Source organism: Silene latifolia, chromosome 4 (assembly GCF_048544455.1).
Source record: "Silene latifolia isolate original U9 population chromosome 4, ASM4854445v1, whole genome shotgun sequence".
NCBI classification, from domain to species: domain Eukaryota; kingdom Viridiplantae; phylum Streptophyta; class Magnoliopsida; order Caryophyllales; family Caryophyllaceae; genus Silene; species Silene latifolia.
The window spans coordinates 5187784-5200005 of record NC_133529.1 but is presented as its reverse complement, the minus strand read 5'-3'; the positions used below and the strand labels follow the sequence as shown (position 1 = coordinate 5200005).

General features: G+C 38.3%; 1 long non-coding RNA gene across 3 annotated transcripts; it reads left to right on the top strand.

The window, feature by feature from the left end:
* Nucleotides 1-8368: 8368 nt before the first annotated feature.
* LOC141652679 (uncharacterized) lies at nt 8369-11927 on the top strand. 3 transcript variants are annotated; one of them, XR_012547229.1, is made up of 4 exons: nt 8369-8479; nt 10338-10542; nt 10640-10782; nt 11590-11927. It is a non-coding gene; the product is annotated as an uncharacterized LOC141652679 (long non-coding RNA). The 3 variants fall into 3 exon arrangements; XR_012547230.1 differs by lacking the exon at nt 11590-11927 and adding an exon at nt 9285-9382 and having other exon boundaries at nt 8375-8479; nt 10640-10954; XR_012547228.1 differs by lacking the exon at nt 11590-11927 and having other exon boundaries at nt 10640-10950.
* Nucleotides 11928-12222: the final 295 nt, after the last annotated feature.

The window sequence follows — 12222 nt, the reverse complement described above, 5'->3', positions numbered from 1 at the left end:
TACTAATTAGGTCCGGGACCATTTTCGGTTTTGCTATGTCGACCACGTGTCCCATGATGGTGACCTGGTTGGGGCGCGGCGTGTCCGCCTTATTGGCATCCCGAACTCCGGTTGGATTACTCCGCCGGTGGAGGGCCGCGACTCGACTTGTTGAAAGTATCATCGTGGTAGAATGCGGTTTCGTCGGTCACGACTGCGTCTTGTTGTTTTGACATCTTAGCTTTTTGGGTGGGTTTTTGTTGTTTTTTTTTTTTTTTTTTTTTGGGAATGAATGTGACTAGCTTCTAGTATCTATTCCCACGACGGCGCCAATTGTTCCGGTGTAATTCCCGGAGCAAGTATAGTTACCACCCGTGGCTTGTTGAATGATGTCTTGAGTTGGATTCTCCTTTGGTCTTAATCGTTCCTCTCGGCCTCTCACAACAATGAACGAATCGAGGCTTGGCTTTGTGCCAAGCGTACTCACTCCGACGCTCAAGTCAGTAAACTTAAAGGATAAGTTGTTACTTAGCTGAATGTATATTGTAGAGAGATAAGGAAGATGTTACCAGATGAATAGTGTATTTAGGCTTAGTTGTGTATTTTCTGGATCCTTTCCTCAATGAAGGTTGAGGAGTATTTATAGGCTTTCACCTTTTGTCACGTAGTGGCCAAGTGGCCAAGTGGCTAGCAGGTGGAAAGACTGATCTACCCCTCGGCCGAGGGACCTATGGCGGCGGCGGGCCTGACTCACTCACCGAGGGGTCTTGGATGTGAGTACGCGGGTATGTGCCCCTTACCGGCAAGTTGCCATGCCGAGACCAGTGACAGTAGATGGGTCGATCGGCTAGGCTATCTAAGTCGTTGACTTGCTGTGGATATCTTTGACCTTGCTCAATATGTTGACTTGGTCAGCGGTGCAGAATATGCCCCATCATAAGGAATTGGAGTTGGGTGGACTTTGGAGATATGAGAGAGAAATGAATAAATAAAGAATTGTGAGTTGTGTGAGGTTTGGTGATAGGGAAGAGGAATGAATAAAATAAGATTAAGGGTGTGTTTGGATAGCGAAAGTGGAGGGAAAGGGAGGGGAGGGGGAAGGAGGGAAGAGAAAGGGAGGTAAGGGAAATGGAGGGCAAATGGGGAGTGAGTGTTTGGATAAAATTTTCTTCCAAATCTTGCCTATTGTGGAGAGATTTTGATTTGCCTTGAAGGAGGGAAAATGGATCCCTCCAAATCTCTCCCTTTTTATTTCCATCCATCCTTATTTGCTATCCAAACAAGAGATTTTAAATCTCATACTCTCCCTCCCTTTCTTTTCCCTCCAAATTACTCAATCCAAGCACACCCTAAAAGTTTTCAAAAAAGGAAAGGAGAAGAAAACCTGAATAATCCGTTTTAGGAAAAAGTGAAGAAAATGGAGAATAGGAGGGAGTATAAATTACTTTTATAACAAAGTTGGTGAAGGGAATATTTGATGAACAATTGGGATGCAAACAATATGGGTGGAGCAAAATAGTAAATACGAGTCATAGAACATGTCAAAGGAAGAGGGTCCCGTTTTAGTTACAAACATAGATTCAAAGTCAATTCCAAGAAAATAGTCGAATTTTAGTAGTACTCGCTCGCATCATACTTGATATATCTACCAACAGTAGGTCTCCCTTGCGACGGGTCGGATATTGTAACGGGTATTATGTGAGTGAAAATGGGTAGAGGGGACAAGGTGGACACCCACCCCATGTGCTCCTTCTCTCACCCTTATGGGTTTTTTGTGAGACGATATGGTACCGTCGCAAGTTTGCGACGGATACATGCCGTCATAAGGGAGAATTTGTGATCTACCAAACTATTTGCATGATTTCACTTTAGAAATTATGTCCTCACTTTGGAATTTTAGGAGGAAGCTTACGAGTGAAAAGAAGTGATGGGGCATATTCTGCACCGCTGACCAAGTCAACATATTGAGCAAGGTCAAAGATATCCACAAGAAGTCAATCGGCGAAAAAGACAACTTAGCCGATCTGACCATCGGCTGTCACTGGTCTCGGCATGGCAACTTGCCAGCCGGGGCACATACCCGCGTACTCATATCCAAGATCCCTCGGCGGTGAGTCAACAGGGCCCGCCGGCCTGCCATAGGTCCCTCAGTCGAGGGGTAGATCAGTCTTTCCACCTGCTAGCCACTTGGCCACTTGGCCACTACGTGACAAAAGGTGAAAGGTCTATAAATACTCCTCAACCTTCATTGAGGAAAAGATCCAGAACTTAACCTAAAAGAAACTATTCATCTGGAGAGGCCGAGAGGAACAATTAAGAAAAGAAGGATTCAACCAAAGACGACATTCTACAAGCTACGAGTGGTAACGAATATCTGCTCTGGAATTACACTCGGAACAATTGGCGCCGTCTGTGGGAAATCGCTACTAGAAGCTAGTCACATTCATTCCCAAACAAAAAAAAAAAACAAACAACAAAAACCCACCCAAAAAGCTAAGAAGATGTCGAAACAACAAGACGCAGTCGTGACCGACGAAACCGCACTCTACCAAGATGATACCTTCAACAATTCTGGAGTCGTGCAGCCCTCCACCGGCGGAGTAATCCAACCGGAGTTCGGGATGCCAATAATACCCCGGTTCACGCCACTGCCCGCCAACCAGGTCACCATCATGGGACATGTGGTTGACGTAGCAAAACTGAAAATGCTCCTGGACCTAATTAGTAATACGCCTGCTCACACTGTCACGCCGACAAGAGCGGCGGAAACCGCCCAGGAGACCTAGGGCCCCCAAACCTTATCGGAATGGCATCTAGTATCCCCTCCCCATCAAGACGCGACGGGGAACCCTCCGGCGCAGAAGTGCTAGTCACGGCGTCAGCAGAAGACATAATAACAATAATTATTTAACAAAATAAAAAATGAAGAAATTTGTTTGTTTACCTTGAAGAAAAACACTCGCCGGAGTAACAACTCTGAAAATTAGAAGACAAAGAAGCCCTTGAAAGTTTAGAGAGAAGAAAAATTTTGGAGAATGAAATTGGTGGCCAATTTCACGGAATAACTGCCTATTTATAGGGAAAAGCCCATAAAGAAGGACCAATCAACAATGACCCATGAAGCGTCAACCAATCAGCGTGCAGACACGTGTCGGACATGCAACCACGGGATGTCAATCGTTGCAACAGTTGGGCGTCAATCAATGCAACAGTGACCAAGCGTCTTCAACACGCCCATTCATATCTCTCCGCCTATTCACCTTCCTGAACAAAATTCCCAAGCATCTGTTCTCCGCCGGCCACTCTATCAACCAAGCTAGGTAGCGCCACGGGGGCAATCAAAAACAACCGCACACTCAACCCCGGTCTCGGCGGCGTCACTTTCTTTTCCACATCGGATGCCCTTTACGCATCCATGTGGAGGGGGATATGGTACGGCCTAAGAAAGACCAGCGAGGTAAAAGAAGCCGCCGCAGAAGAGCCGATCGAAATTTTTTTACAAATTACTTGCGCAGAATATACGCTCAAACGTACATCGGGCCCATACCACTAAGATAGACTACGCCCGGGCAAATTGATGGGGCATATTCTGCACCGCCGACCAAGTCAACATATTGAGCAAGGTCAAAGATATCCACAAAGAAGTCAACGGCTTAGACAACTGCCGATGCAATGACCCGTGGCCGGTCGGCTGGTCTCGGCATGGCAACTTGCCCGGCGGGGCACATACCCGCGTACTCATATCCAAGATCCCTCGGCGGTGAGTCAACAGGCCCGCCGGCCGACATAGGTCCCTCACCCGGGTAGATCGATCTTTCCACCGCTAGCCACTTGGCCACTTGGCCACTACGTGACAAAAGGTGAAAGGTCTATAAATACTCCTCAACCTTCATTGAGGAAAGGATCCAGAACTTAACCTAAAAGAAACTATTCATCTGGAGAGGCCGAGAGGAACAATTAAGAAAAGAAGGATTCAACCAAAGACGACATTCTACAAGCTACGAGTGGTAACGAATATCTGCTCTGGAATTACACCCGGAACAAGAAGGATTATGATACCTCATACTTCTACTAGAAGAATAATCACTAATTTGTGGGTTTGAATCATCCGACTTAAAATATACGAAGTATCAGTGATTAATTATTGTGATTCAGACTTAGTTTTCTAAGAAACCGTCTCCCACTAGGATAATGAGAGACAAATAAATTAAGAAGTATACACTATAAATGTTAAAAATAGAAAAGGAAAAAAAGATGAAATAAGAAAATTTTAAAACTATATTGTGGTTCTGACTCTTATATATAAGAATTTGTGTTAATGAATATGATATATATCTACTGCACTACTTTAAGTTACTCCAACATACTTCGTACTATTTCAGTATTTCTAATCGCGAATCAATAACTTTCTACTCGAAAAGTAATAATACAACAAGCTCAATATTCTATGAAAAATATCAAATTTTTTTGTAGTTTAATTTAAAGGTCTCAGACTCTCAGCCCTCAGGTTATACCTATTCTCATGATTTTACTAATTACCAGTTAAATTAGCTGACATATATAGACAAATTATTCTATAACTTGATATGTATGCGAAGAGCTCTAGGTCATTAGTTGGTCGTGACAAGAATCTACATAATATTTAATGTAAGTGCATTAAAATGGGTGTTGGAATGATCTCAACGCGTATTCCCCTAAACAAGCATGAATTTTCCTAATTGACTATGTAAACAATAAACTAATGCAAATTACTCCGCAAATATCCACATTTTGGAAAGAATAGAAGAATCCGTGATGGAAAGAGTAAAGACGATGTATAAGGGATAGTCTTAAAGTCTAAGGACGGAGAAATAAGGTTTGAAAAAGTCAAATTCTTCCAGAAACGATAAAGACTAGAAAACAAGTTTTGTTGAAGTTGTTTACCTGCGTTATTTATCCTAAGCGTGCAACATTTGACCGCTGACCTTCAATTTTCAGTCAACTTTTTATTGTAATCACATAATAACTAATTTGCACCAAAGATAATTATGTTTATATAACAAGTCTTGTATGATACGAGTATCATTTACCACCAATTATTTGCATTATTATAAAGTAACAAATGGAGTAACGTATACAATATACATAATAATAAAATTGTCGACGGTAGATGTGATTAAATTTGTCCATGATGGATTTTTGGCTCATAGACAAGAGGGTTAATAAGTTAGACTACTTTAGAGATGGGATAGCAGGATGAGAGGTTTAGTCTTACATCGTGTCTCGTGACAACTCTTTATACGAATATTTAAGTTATGCGTTGAGTTTAATTAATTAATAGCCACTCAACCTTTAATTTGATACAAAAGGAGTCATGTTATAATCACCAAATAAAATACTCCCTCCCATTCACAATAAACCTCCCATTTCATTTTGGCACAAATATTAAGGAAATACACTACCCCATCATATAATTAAATTTGAACCACACAAATACACTACCCCACCATACAATTAAATTTGGACCACACAAACACTTACCAAAAAAGGAAATAGGGAGGTTATTGTGAATAGACGGAAAAAAAAATAGGGATGTTTATTTTGAATGGGAGGGAGTATGTTTTATCCTCCGCACTAGTGGCTGGATACGGCCTTAGATGCCCCTAATTTACCCCTACGATACGAATAATAATAAACATTTGATCATCTACATAATTGGCACATTGTTCCACCGAACACTTAAATTAATTTGATAATTTACCTTCCAATAATTAATTAGGATTTAGGATATGCAAAGGAAACATGCATGTGTATAATAAAAGGAATACTTAATTGTATATCACATGCACATAAGTACATTACGTAAAGTCTAAGCAAAATTTCACCTTAAGCTAAATAATGTCTGAGCTCACGTATAGGAATGACAATTTTATTTTACTTGAATTCGTTAAATACTCGTTTACTTAATCATATGTTGGAAAACTTCCTAAAAAAATTATACAACTACATAGAGACTAGTGAAAAGCGAATTAAGAAATTCCATACTTCGATAATTTTGCAAGTATAATTTTTTGTTTATTACAGTTTTTCTAATGTGTAACACATTAGAAAAAAGAAATTTAAAGAACATAAAACGCGGAAAAACCGAATAATTTGATTTATTGATCTATTTGTTCTATTTTACCTTAAATTTACATCATAGTACACGTTGACACGTGCGTGTTTGCTTTGCATATCATATTTCATAATGGAAGGTAAATTACGGGAAAATGGCATTAGCAATGGCAAGTACCCTACAAGTGTTGCGTCACAGCAAAGGTCCAAAGAGCAACACTTAATAATCATATAAAGCAAAATTTAAGGGAAGCAAAAAGTTAGACAAACGTGATGGAATTATTAGGGACTATAGGAATTGCATTGTTGCTTTAACCTCACTTTACACCTTATTTCCTTTACTATAGGTGCACCAATATTATTATGCACAAATTCTCATTGAAGACATGACATATCCGTCACAAACTGAAGACGGATACCATTTTACCTCACAATGTACCCACTTTTTCTCTCTCTGTAACACTATTCATGTGGTCCCCTTTCTCCACTAACCCATTTTGTTACCATTTTATCTCACAAAATATCCGTCACAAATGGTAACCCGTCACAAGGGAGACCAATTGATTATTATGTTACCTATTCAGCACAGACACTCCTTTTAACTAACCACCTCGTATCTGTTTTGGTACTACCTAGTATATACATATATATGGAATACAACGTGCGATCTAATTAGGATGCATCATTTTTTTTAAAAGAAATGGAGATTCATTTACTTTGATGAGATCATTTATTATTTCACGGTTTCACCTTTGCGTTATCATAGTGTTTAAAATTTTGACTGTTGCGTCGATTGAGGAAAAATACGATAAGAAAACTATACTCTAAATGTAATCCCACTTAATTTTGTGAGAGGAATAAAGAAGGTAAATTAGTTCCACATACTATCGTGAGAGAAAAAAGAGAGATGAACTAGGTTTAAATATTAAATAGAAATTGTAAATACGGAGTACCAAGTTAATATTAAATATCCGAATTAAAACGATCATCAAAATTGGCAAATTATTAGACTGAAATTTTAGGGCAATTGAGATTCATTCAAATATCCGGGCATCGTAAATCGTAAATTTTAATTTTCTCAACAATACTTTAGACTTAACTCTTAAGTAGCTAATAAACTAGTGTTGTGTTTATCGCAGCTACATATAGTTCATCAACCGATTAACCGAACTCACATATCTTGATTTGTGAACCTAAACACCTTTGTATTTTACTCCCTTCACTTTTTTATATATGACGTTTTGCATTTACGAGGTAAGTCTTTGACTTTAATTTTTACAAAAATATATTTGTTCAAAAAATATAAAAATGGTACCATTAAATTCCTTATGAAAAACTCTTTCATATGAGTATACATATCATAATATTTAGTCTTATATTTTAAGAGATATTGAAGAGAGAAGGGAGTGTCTCGAAATGTAAGAAAGTCATATATAAAAAAATAGAGGAAGTATATCATAAGTTTTTATTTAGGACTTTGGTTAAATACATAAACAAAACGGTCACAACCTAACATGCGTAACTCATTTATCTACGAAACAAAAGAAAATGCAAAGGAGAATTATTTAGAACGAGAGTGTAAAATAGTTTACTCAATTACTCAATTTGACATAGAGGGGCATAATGTTTGGCCCAAGGAAGACAGTACGTCTTAGACATAGAGGGGCATAATATTTGGCCCAAGTTATGCGTCTTAGCATGGCCCATATAGACTTTTATCAACTTTACCTCTAATTTTCATTTACAACCGTAGTAAATGAGAATAATTTAGAGCGAGATTATAAAATTGTTCAATGCAACACCGTTTTTGGGAGATGGTGCATAACACCGATTCGTAGTAAGTTACAACGTTTATGAGCAAGACTTATCTACACACAAAAAAAAAAAACTTGAGAGTTATCGAGTATATCATCATCGTTATTGTTTACTCATCAACAGACAACTTTAAGCGATGAAATCCGACCCTTAAAAAACCAAGCTCTAATCATTTGTCTATTTTTAAAACAAATCATCGAGTTTAGGGATATTTTGAAAAACACTGGTATATATTAAAATCCGAAAAAAAAAGGACGGACCTGACAAAATTAACTCGATCTGACAACCGAACTCAAGACTCGATTTTGATCTGATTCATATAATTTGACCTGAATGTATATTGTTGCAAACTAATTATTATCCATAAATAACTTGATAACAAATCGAACTCAAAATGACTTGACTCGACCCGAACAATTGCCAATCCGAAATACTGATTCAGTTGACCCGTATACCAGGTCTAGACTCTAGACGTACCCAAAAAAAAAAAAAACGGGTAACTTGGAGAAAACTCTTCAAAGTTGACTGTCAACCAAAAACATTACATAGCACAAGAATTTGAGCAGCCAAAATTCTTCACATTTTATTTCAGGTTTCTTCTTCTTCTTTTAATTTTCTCATTATTGCTTTCCAATCTCTCATTCCTCTCGTTTTTCTTAGAATCTGATTTTGGTTATTAGTAATTGATTGTCATTATGATTCTGGATTATTAAAGTTACAATCTTTGATGAAAAGATTCAATCTTTCTGTGTATTTAGGTTTAATTATGTAATGGGTTTTCTTAATTCTTGCATTTTTTTGTTTAAATTTCATGTTTATGATCTAATTGGGTTGTTTAGATGTGATGTTAATTCATTTGATGCAAGAAAATGTTAGTTTAGTTTAGTCTGGAATGAAATTGAGGAATTTAGAAGTAGAAGTATTGTGTTAATTACTGATGATTGCCCTGTGTTTGTATAACCCGGTGCCGATTTCGCTACGGTTATATTAAGGTTAGCTGCATTACTAAAGGAGAATAATGGATGATGATTGTTGGTAGAAAAACTGATTTATCAGAGCTGCTATCAACATCCTATTTGGGCTTTCTCCCCTTCCATTGTCCTTATATCTGTCTTTGTTTTGTTTTTGTTGAATTAAGACGTTGCGAGGCTGTTTCGCGGTAATTTCTGATGCATATATAGTTTTGGATGTATTATAGAGGTGTATTTCCAAGATTAGGCAACTAGGAGGAAGATATGCTTGTAGACTTGTAGTATTGTGATGAAACCTTCAATCCCGAAGATTTGTAGAGCCGTGTTTATTCAGTACCGGAATTGATTAACCCATGTACGAGTGTGTTGTAACCCTTGTCTACCCCAAAACTGAACATATAAATTCCTCGCTTCTAATCTATGTAGGCCACATGAACGCATTATGCGGAATGCTGGGGCAATAGTGTTACACTGACCAAAAAAACTTTCAAAAAGGAATCAAGGCATGAAATGAAGGCTTAGAGGTACACACTAACACATACATATCTTAGTTTTAAGAAAGGGCGTGGTGCAAGACGCGTGCTCATATACACAAGGGGACCTTTTTTTGCAAACACAATTTTATTTTAAACTACAAATATACTCCGTCCTATTTTGTGGTAAAATATGCTTTCCAAGAGGCATTAAAATTGCACAATAGTGCAACTCGCTAGTTGCGCCTTATTTACAAGGCATGCCTAAGGCCCAACAAGGCGTCGCGATATGGGCATATGGTTAGTGCCACACTTAACTATGGGCTTAGGCACGCTTTGATTAACTAAGATATAGATGCTTGGAATTAGGAATTAGTTCCAATGCATGAATGCACCATGCTAATTGCTATTCAACCGCCATATTGACACCTTGATTAAACCTTTAAACCAAATTTGCTGACTCATATTTTAAAATGAGACTCGAGTCACTCGACTTTGTTTAGCTTGGCCAAACATGATTTTGATGTTTTGGTTATCAGTATTTCATATTATGCAATTTGTCTCTGTGTGCATAGTTTTAAGTCAGGTCTTAACTCTTTAGCTCGAGCCTCTTCTTTTAACGCTGCTTTCTTCCTCCTTTCTTTTATCAACGAAATTTTTGGAATTTGGGGAGGGGTTTATTCCTACAAAGAGGTCTTACTTGGAGTAGTAATCGCTTCCTGTTACTTGAAGGTTTATATGTTGGCCATGTTGATGTGGGACTTCCCTTCTTCGGCTGTTTACTTATGAATTTGTTTGTTATATCATTAAACCTAGTTTCTTTTAGATGGTGTGTCGGGTATACATCGGCTTACACAGTCAAGTTTTTTCGTGCACTGGGTAGTCCGAGGATTGTGATTTCCTTCTTATTCTCCCCACTTTTCGAGAACAATTATTTACTAGACAATAGGAATAATTAGAGATTTTTGAGTGAACTTTAAGTTTTACTTTACGATCTTTATTGAAGGTCGCAGACAATGGAATCCAAGAGTGAGCAAACAGAAGTTAAACCGACTTCATCAACTGTTGCCCCGTCTCCAACGGTAACTTCCTGTCGAAAAAAGAAAAACGAAGAGGCAACTTTCCTAGAGGATGTAAAGGAGCATATCGATGAGTTTATATATGCTTCCATGGATGAACATAAGGAATGCTTTACAAAGACCATTCAGAAGGTCGGTATTCTTATATTATATTCTTGCTTATTTGTTTTCGATGTTCATGTATTTATACACTCTAATCCCTTTAATTTCTTCTTGTTCTTATGATCAGATGTTCAGAATGTCAAAAGTAGTTTCAGAGAGAGCAGCTGCTGCTGACCGACAGGAAATAGAGAGTATTCTGCCTCTTCAGACAACAATCTCAAAATAATTCCGCCTTCATAGAGCACCATTCGAATTTCATGGTTTTATCAAGTTAAGTCCTTTTTCATACGACAGCGTTTTCATGATATACAAATACTTGTGTAAGGTGGTCTTACTACAACTACGACGTTTTGACTAATATGGCTATGTATTACACCATCTATATTATTTATTGATAGTAATAAATGAGTATTTAACCAAAAAAAAAGAAGTCTTCTTCGCAAATTCTTATTTCGGACGTGCCGGACATGGCTATTTGGGGTTAATTTTCCTCTTTTGTGGTCTAAATTGAAGTGTCGAAGTGTCGTGCCGTGTCGGACACCGACATGTGTCTGACACGCGACACGGCAGTTAAGTGAAGTGTCAGAGTAACATAGAGAGAATGTAACCATTTAATCCAGAAAATGTTATAACTAGAGGTGTCACTTTTTACCCCGAAAATGATGTGAAAAATAATATGTTATCAGAAAATAGCAACATTTTATTGTAAAATGATAACATGTTGTCCATCTTATTTCAGACGGAAAACAGCTGTCTGAAGCAAGACGCATATCTTAAACTTTTGCTACAACAATCGTACTTTGGAAACTGTTTTATGAACTGCATAGAGAATACACTAGAACACATTCAGGAAATACATTGTTCCAGAAACAAAGATAATAGTTTACGTCGTATAGCAAATTACTCCGTAAAACAGCAAGAAAAATTCTTAATCAAAAATAATAAGTTGCACAAATAGATATATCCGTCTTAAGGAAGACCTAGTGAGGTAAGAATGTATCCGGGATCCCATTGAAGTAGCTTTGTCGTCGATACCTCAGGCTAATATTCTCTGATGGACGCGTTAAATTCAATCAGGCAAAGTGGAGAACTCCTTGGGACCTGGAACACTTTGTTGATCAAGCGTTGCTCATTGTAACTTGCATTACCAAAGGAATACTCAGGACGAAAAGCAACAATATGGATCCTAAGCAGCTCTAAAGCGTGTGCAGTCCCTAACAAGTAATTGAGCAAAAGCAACAATGGAGTCTCGAGGTGACAAGGATTGGGGAGTGCTTTAATCTGGATTGTCTTGACACCGGTGACCAGACATTGAGGTGTGGATTCGGGTAATGACCATGTGCGGTCGCTTTGGTTAAAGCATTTGGTCAAGTCCAAGGTAAGGATTTCCAAGAGAGGGCACTGTTTCAGTAAAGGTAACCTTTACACGCCTCAAATGAGTGAGGCGTGTAAAGGTTAACGGTGCTATGAGAGGGCCGGGCTTGTTATCATTTGTAGCGAGAGATTTAACGTTGGAAACAAGACTGAAAAGGTTGCAGGGCATGAAGATGTCATTGACGGAATGGCATTGTGCCCAAATTGAACAACCAAGCAACGCAGGCGGGTGATTCACAAAAGAAACCCGATAACTTAATGCTTTGTCGGGATAGATCACCTGAAAGCCGAGGTACTCCAACTTTAGCATGTTTAATACAACCGTCATGGTTTGAT